Genomic DNA, 8259 nt, shown 5'->3' with positions numbered 1-8259 from the left:
GAGACTCCGTCTCCAGAAAAAAAAAAAAAACAATATCACAGGAGGATGTACACACCCTGTGATATTGGGAGTCACATCATTTTCTCTCCCTCTGGATATTCGGAACAATATCACAGTGGATATGTACACCCCCTGCGATATTGCCACGAGTATCATCGTCTCCCTCCCAGGATATAGGGAACAATATCACAAGGGGGTGTACATCCCCTGCAATACTGGGAGTAATATCTTCCTCTCCCCCACTGGCTATTAGGAGCAATGTCACAGAAAGGGTGTACACTCCCTGCTCTATTGGGAGTGATATCTTCCTCTACTTCCCTGGATATTAGGAACAATATCACTAGGGAGTGTACACCTCCTGCAATATTGAGACTAATATCATCGTCTCGCCCCCTGGATGTTAGGAACCAGGGGTGGTGTACATCCCCTGCGAAATCGGAAGAAATATCCTCTCCACCTTTGGAACACTTTTTAACATAGCTTCGTATGTGGGGAGGACTCGAGTGATTAATCGAATGTTTCATCAGGTGCGGTTCTTCTATTTCCCAGTTTTGACGCAACATTTGGTGAAATTTCCAGGGACTCCTGTGGTCAGCTTCACGGTTTCACTCTGTCACTTTCTAATGCAGTATTCTTTGGGAGTCTTTCAAATTAAGCGCCATCATTTAAAAATAAGTTTTATAATATGCAGTTTCAGGTGAATTCTTTACCTTCGTGTCTCAGGCAGTAGCTACCTACCTGTGAGTTGTCAGAAAGGTTCACACTGTTTTCCAGGGCGACCTTTGCATTTACTGGAACTATTAAGAGCTGGTTCCTGCTTCGGCCGTGATTGACACGCAGTGCGCGTGAGGCCGTGCGTGGCTTAGCGTCTTCTGCAGGCTTAGAGGTCACTTTCTGTTCTTCCCCAAGCCTGCTCTGCTGTGCCGAGTGTTCACTGCGGGCGACGGTCACACTGTCTGGCACAGGCCACCGAGGCCACAGGGCAGACTCCACGTATCGGAGCCTGCAGAATGGCAGAGCCTGGCCTCCTCGTCGCCCTTCAGGGGGAGCAAAAAGCGCAAGCCTGTTATCAGAGCTGTGCTAGCCCAGAAAGCCTCCGAACAGGTTTAATTTAGGAATCAGCTCCTACCAACTGCCCATGTTTAGGATGTGTTTGAGTTTTTGTGATTTTTCCTGCACCGAAGCTACTGGGCTGGCTCTGAGTCACTGTCATGGGACTTCAGGTTGCCCCGATGGCAAGCGGAGGTGGAGGAGGGCCGCACAGAGGCTTGCGGCCGTAATAATGAAGGGCTTGTTGCCTCTTGGGACAGCGAGTTCAAACTCTTTGTAATTGTCAGCGTAAATAGCGACCCGCTGAGGACATGGCTGTAATTCAGGGTGGCATGGTTGATTGTCATCGTTGATATCAGGTACCTGCCTCTAAAATGACGGTACCCGTAGTGCGGCTCCAGGAGGGCAGCTCCTGCCAAACACACGTGCTCCTGGGCCCGCGCCTGAAGCCACGGTCGTGCTGCCAGCCAGGCCTGCAGCTGTGGGTGCAGCGGGGTCTTCATGGCACTGAGCGCCTCCCTCGTTTGCTTGTGGGGCCCAGCCCTCCATCCCTCCTGGTCCCCAGTGCGGCTTCTCCCAGGATTCTCCCAGCCCCGTGCACACCTCTGTCTTCACAGCTTCCGTAGTTTTCTCGTGGGCGGCCCAGGTGGGCTCCTGGGCAGGGATCGTGTGTTAGTCGAGTTCTCTCCAGCCTTCCCTGGCTAGTGGCTCAACAGGTCCCTTCAGATGAGTCAGCCAGCTGTGTGCCTGCATGTTCAGGATACTTGTCAGGATCCTTCCTCAGAGCAAGACGGACACTCACTTCCTCCATAGGACTTTGGAGCCCGTCCTGGAGAGACGCCAGCCACATCCAGAGGGGCCGCCCGGGTCCCCGTGGGCTGGTGGGAGTGACTTCTGAGCCACTCGAGGCCCCATTTTGTGTTCCTACACCCCACAAAGTCACTTAAAGTGCCATGTTCTGGTGCCTTGTGCCTCTCGAGTGTGGCACACAAGCCTGGATGGGGATCTGAGCGGGCGCTGCCTTCCTCAGGCTGCGCTTGTGTTTTAGGGTCCCTGGAACACTCGTGGCTGTGATTCTAGCCACTGTCTCGGCTTCCCTAGACGGTTTCACCCGCAGCCTGAGGGCCACATCGGCAGCCACCGAGGAGCCAGCAGACGTTGGTCTCACTCAGTCCTTCTCGACTTTGGTGACAGAGGAGACAGCAAAACTTCAGCTGGGAGCCCCAGGCCTTCTCTGCTTGGGGCCCTGGGACTGAGATAGCACAGATCCTGCCATCCACGTGCTGGGGGCCCCGCTGTGCGGCTCCCTCCTCTGGTCAGGGGCCACTCCCTTGGGCTGGGCAGCTCCGGGTCCTCCCACTCACGGGCTCAGGGCGGGTCCTGGATGCAGAGAGAAGGAGAAGGGTGGCGGTTTGAGCCCAACTGTGTTGGCTTCATCTTCTGCTTCTTGTCGCTAAATACATTTGCAAAGTTTTCCAGATGAAAACTCAGAAGGGATTTTTAATGACTGGAATCTGTGAATTCCATGGAAGCCAAGTCTGTCTACCTCTTTCACCCACCTCATTTTTCCCCGTTGGGGCTGATTTTGGCAGCATTCATAGGGGCAGGGACGCAAGGGGTGGTGGCCAGCCCTTGGCCCTGTGTCTCTCCTCTCCTCCCCTCAGCGCCACAGCATTTCGGTGTCATCCCCTTCCCTGCATGTGTCCTCTTGAAAACCAAGTGCGGCTGGAGGGAGATGCCTGTGCCCGCTCCCGTGACCTTCCCGGCCAGCCCGGCTGCAGCGGCCCCTCGGCAAGCATCTTTGTGGTGCTGCCTCCGTGCCCCTCCCATCACCTGATGCTCGTGCTCCAGAATCTTCACGCGTGTGCTCCGTGCAGCCACCTCACGGGCTTCCTGGGAATGGAGACAGTGTCTCACGCCAGTCAGAATGCTCTTCTCTGTCCACTGAATAGGCCAACACAGAATTATTGCTCTGTGATTATTTATGCTTTGTTATGTAGAACTGGAATAAAGAGAAAGCGAATTTAGACATTACAGCCATCAGGTTGAAGCTAGGTAATTGCATTAGGGAATTAAATGAGAGCATTTGAGCTTCTCGAGTTCTAATTCCACATCTTCGTATCCCCATCACCCCATACCCAGTGTCTAACACAGCTCTTGGTCTAGGAGTTTCTTGATAAATGCTTACTGAATTGAACTGTACTGAGCTTAACATTTCTACCCAGAGTTAGAAGCCAGTCCCTGAGCAAATTGCATTTAGAACGTGAGTTTGACGTTACTATGGTAAGGGGTATCCTACACGTCATAATTCCTAGTCAATATCAGCTATTTAGTCAAATAGAGTCAAGTATAGAGAGGCATTGGCCCATCTGGGGAAAGGGCAAGGCACGATGCTTTAGGTGCAGGTCCCCAATATCAACTATGAAAATTAAATGTTGTCATCTCCAATTGCAGCCCTGTCCTCAGCTGGTCACTGCTTATGCTAACAATTATAAACAGCTTGAACTTGCTGTCCTGAGAGACAACACACCCTCCATTCTCTCTGCAGTGCAGCTGCCTTGGTGGATGGAACATGCCCCTCCTCCCTCCCTCCCCCCTCCCTCCTCCCTCCCCTTTCCCTCCCTCCCCCCTCCCCTTTCCCTCCCTCCCCCTCCCCTCTCCCTCCTTCTCCCCTCCTCTCTACCCCCCTCCCCTCTCCTTCTTCCTGTCTTCTCTCACATTTCTCCCCTCACCTTCTCTCCTGGGTGAGGGGCAGAAGAGAAGAGACCTCCGGAATCTTCTGCTTCATCCAAGCAGCTTGGGGGCAGCATTAACTGCTGCAATTTGGCTGCCCCAGCAGGAGCCTCAGGGCAGCCTTTCTAATGGGAATCCTGGAATCATGTCTTTCCTTAATGTGTCCTAAAGGCTGGAGGACATGAAGTGAAACAATGCTCCATGCTCAGTCCTGTGATTTTGTGTATTTATTGGACTTACTTTGAAATTAAACTAAATGATACCCAAGGTAGACCATGAAAAAAAAAGTAAAAACAGGCTATGGTGTTTGAAAAACAAACAAAACCGTTTGGCTTGTTGGTTTGTTCTTAGACCTTCACAGGCTCCTAGGTCACACGTTTCAGTTTCTCAGCGAGTGACATTCTCTGCGGAAGCTGTGTCAGTCTCTTGTTTGATGATGTCAGCCACAGCAGAAAGAAGCACTCCGTAGGCCCCGTGCTCAGCACCTTGGCATGAGCTCCTGCCATCTTCTGTTCATGCTCATCACAGCTCTGTGCAGTGGGCATCCTCCTGATCCCTGTGGGAGGATGGAGGATGGAGGCGGAAGGGTGAGTGACGGCAGGATCACATGAGGGGTCTCTCCCGAAGTAGGGAGGGGAACCTTCCCAGGACCTCAGTGCCCATCACGACCTTCCTCCTCCTCCTCTGCCTCTCTGTGACTGTTTGACTCAGGCTGCAGGGACAGACGTGAGTATGTGCAGAGCGTGTGTGCACCCCTGAGGGTGTGTGCTCATATTGGCAGGGAGGGATGTGCACGTGTACAGAGCGTGTGTGCACACCTTGGATATATGTGCTGGCATTGGCAGGGACAGATGTGAGTGCGTACAGAATGTGTGCTGGCATTGGCAGGGACAGATGTGTACAGAGCGTGTGTGCACACCTGGGAGGGTTGCTTATGTTGTTTTGTAAGCGGCAAATACGTGGCCTGTTGCATTGGCGGCCCTGCGCCGGTGCTGAGTCCGTCAGTGTCCCTCGGGTTGGGGTCTCCATCTCCCCAGACAGCACTCGAGTGTCTTGAGGTTTCAGATTCTTCCTCTACGGGTACTTGGGCCTCCTCAGGACCAAACATCAGAACCAGCCCCAACTGCAAACTGCAAGAACATTCAAATGCATCTTCAGTAGAGAAAACAAAAGCAATTGGAATAATTTTCCACCATGACCCCGTGGTTAAGCCGTTAGATACTCCAGCCAACAGATTGAGTCACTTTAAAATTCACACCAATTAAAATGGTTGTGAGAGTTGCAGAGCTTTACCGCTAAACCTTGAAATAATTGAAGCGTTCTGCTCCACTTGCTTACAAACTAGGGTTGGGGATAACTTTCAGTCCAAAGTAGTAACCTTGTAAATCCAGCTTAGATGCGAGGCTCCCACTGACACAGGAAGAGACAGTGGCCCTTGATTATTCTCCTGTGTTCAGATACTGTGTCATTTTTTTTTGTATCCTGATCATCACTTCTGCTTTTCCAATTCAAACTAAAGGGAGTTTAGTTCTGTTTTGGAGAAGCTGTGGATAGTGGTTTCTTTTCATGGTTTGCTTAATCTCTTATGTCTGGCGCTTACATTTACCCAAATAGATTTTTCTTTAGTACGGCAGTGCCATAGCCCAGGGCTTCTCCCTCCATATCTGCTCCCCAGGAGGCCCCCTAGGAATGGGCGCTGGAGATCCAGCCCCTCTCCATGTGCCGTTTTCTTTGAGTCCAAGGTAGGTTTGGCTCAGAGAAGAAAACAGGCCTCCGAGTTAGGTGCCTCTGACTGCTTGCTTGTGAAATGTTTAATGATAAGGTGCCTTCCAAACTAATTTTACACATTGATAGTTGTAGCCTGAAGTATCACTGCAGTCATAAGAACAAGAAACACTCCCATCAAGTAGATGAGCAGAAGAAAGCCATAAAAGTTTAATAAAGCGCAAATAAAATGGTGTTGTAAGAATGTACAGTGGGAAATGCTCTCAGTCCAGCCAGATCGGCTGTGGCGTCCTCCTGTAAATACATTTAGCCACGTGTGGCCCTGATCGCAATCACTACTGTGAATTGCGATCCACAATGTTCTTGGGGGTCGATGCCTGGACTGTGCCAGCAGATGAGTCTGATTTGAGGTCACGGTGGTGATGTGCTTAACACGGCCAGCTGAACTGAGGGGTGGCCACCCATGCACTCACCACGTGCAGCCGTTATTCTTGTGATGGAGTTGCACGGGGCGCAGCTTGTCCACCTGGGCTACTTAAAGTACCGGGAACCCAACCACGGGTGGGTGCCTCCCGACATGAGAGCTGTCTTTTTTATCCAGGGCCCTCTGGCGCTGCAGACTCTGAGTCCACATGGGAGGCACCGGAGTGCTCTGCTGGGCCATGGAGGTCCCCGAGCAGGTGGTCACTCATTGCTTGTGGAGTGGTCCATGGCCTGTGAGTTTATTCCCCGGTCTGTGTGGGTGAGATTAACCAGTTCACAGCTGGGCACTTACCCCTTACACAGGTGACACTAGTTAAAGTGGAATCTATATTAACTCGCACGGGAGTGTGTGAGGAACCGGCAGGGTGGGGAGGTTTGGCCCTAGCACTAGAGCCCGGGCTCCTGACATTCTGCGTCTTCTTGTTGGGGGGGCCGTCAGAGCCGCTGTGGGTCCTGAAGACAGTGGGTGCCATATGGACCAGGGGATGCGGAAGCCTCTAGAGGCTGCGGGAGGCAAGGAGACGGTCGCTTCCCCAGAGCCAGCCCTGCCGCCACTTTGACGTTAGATGGTGGGACCTGTTTTGGACTCCAGCTTCCAGAAATGTGAGAAAATAAGTCAGTGTTTAGGGCGCTAAATTTGGGGTGATTTAGTGGAGAAATAGAAAACTAGCCCACAAAGGTGCACGCATTGAAATGTGCTCTGTTCAGGTGTTCACAGTGGTGTGAGGGGGATGGCATCAGGGTTCTGGGAACTGTGCAGTTTTACTGAAGGAAGGGGGCTCGCCACGCCTTTCCTCATGTAACTGAAGGCATGTGTACCTGCCACACCGCCCAGGAGACAGGGACTGGAATTCTGACTTTATTTCTTATGGGAACCAAGCCACAGTCAGAACACAGTGAGGGCTGAAATGAGCTTCCTACAGCCTGAACTGGGAAGAGGAATTGCAAGTAGCTTGTTTTTTTCTACACAGACCTGTCCTTTCAGGTTTTGTTAAGTTCTGGAAAAAGGGAGAAGCCAGGCACACCTCGGTGAGGGACAGTGTTTCTGGAGGTGGTGCGGCTTCAGCCTTAATGTGGCCGTGTGGTTGGGAGGCTCAGAAACTGCCCTCCAAGGGCACTCATCTATTCCTTATTGCAGTAATACCTCGTTTACAGAAATCCACAGAAATCACAGTGCGGGAGGCCTCTGGTCTGGATGGGTTTGTGTGGACCGAGGTCACGGGGTGTTGTCCCAAGTGCTTATCCTGATCTGGCAGAGGCTCTGTTCCCAAATAATTATTCCACAGTTTCAGAGCCTATATCTGAGTGATAGTCTTTTAACTTTGTTGCATAAAAGTAAACAAAGTATGTCTTGAGGGTCTAAAAATCTATTTAGTAGTCATGGCTGTAAACTCATACCTGGGGCTTTGGGATGGAGTGAAAACCACCGTCACCTGGCGTGGACGCTGCGTGGTATTTTTAGCGTGGTGGCCTGCTCGTGCCTTGAGCTCCATCTGCAGTGTGAGCAACAGCTGTGCATTTGAGAAATGTGGACAGGTCAGCTTGCTCCTCCAGGGGCCTGCGGGCATCCGGATGAGGGGCCTGGGATGAGGCCACATCAGTGGGAAGGAGCTTGATTGTGTCAGCAGATATGTCTGTCTCTACAGGCCCGCAAGCCAGCCAGAACCCAGTTTTCCTTTGGTCATCTAATGCCAGAAAAAAACCTGTTTCTTGGAGATTCTCGTAATTTATATTAATGAACCATTTGACCATAAATAAAATGTTATAAATGCATGAGGCTTTACAATTTGGCAGATGTGTAACTCACATGTCATTATATCAAACTGTTGAAGATATTTGTTGCACTTGAAGGTTTTTAGCATTTTATGCGCAAACCAAATGCCAGTAGCATTTTGAAGGAGTATTTTGGAATTTTAAACACAGTGGGATAGTGCTGGGTCTCTGGGATGCTGGTGAGGTGGACGTGACCTCAAGCTCTTGGAGCTTGCAAGCAGGATTCCTAAATTGTCACACCTGCAGTGCTGGAAGTCAAAGTGGATTTCTGTAAATGAGGTATTAGTGCAATAAGGAACAGATGAGTGCCCTTGGAGGGCAGTTTCTGAACCTCCCAGACACCCCAGGAGGAAGCGGGGTGGGAGGCAGTTACCCACCAGAACCTGGACGGTGGAGCCGGGTTTGCTGGTGGCCCTGCTTGGCAGGACATTACGTGCAATAAGAAACAGGTGAGTGCCCTTGAGACAGGTTTCTCGGCCCCCTTCAGAACCGCAA

General features: G+C 51.4%; 1 pseudogene; it reads left to right on the top strand.

Annotated features, from left to right (window-relative positions):
• Positions 1-24: 24 nt before the first annotated feature.
• On the top strand, positions 25-2098 carry LOC139360845 (uncharacterized; annotated as a pseudogene).
• The last annotated feature ends 6161 nt before the right edge of the window (positions 2099-8259 follow it).

This window comes from Macaca nemestrina, chromosome 2 (assembly GCF_043159975.1).
Source record: "Macaca nemestrina isolate mMacNem1 chromosome 2, mMacNem.hap1, whole genome shotgun sequence".
In the NCBI taxonomy this organism is placed as follows: Eukaryota; Metazoa; Chordata; class Mammalia; order Primates; family Cercopithecidae; genus Macaca; species Macaca nemestrina.
This window is presented reverse-complemented; position numbering and strand designations above follow the sequence as displayed.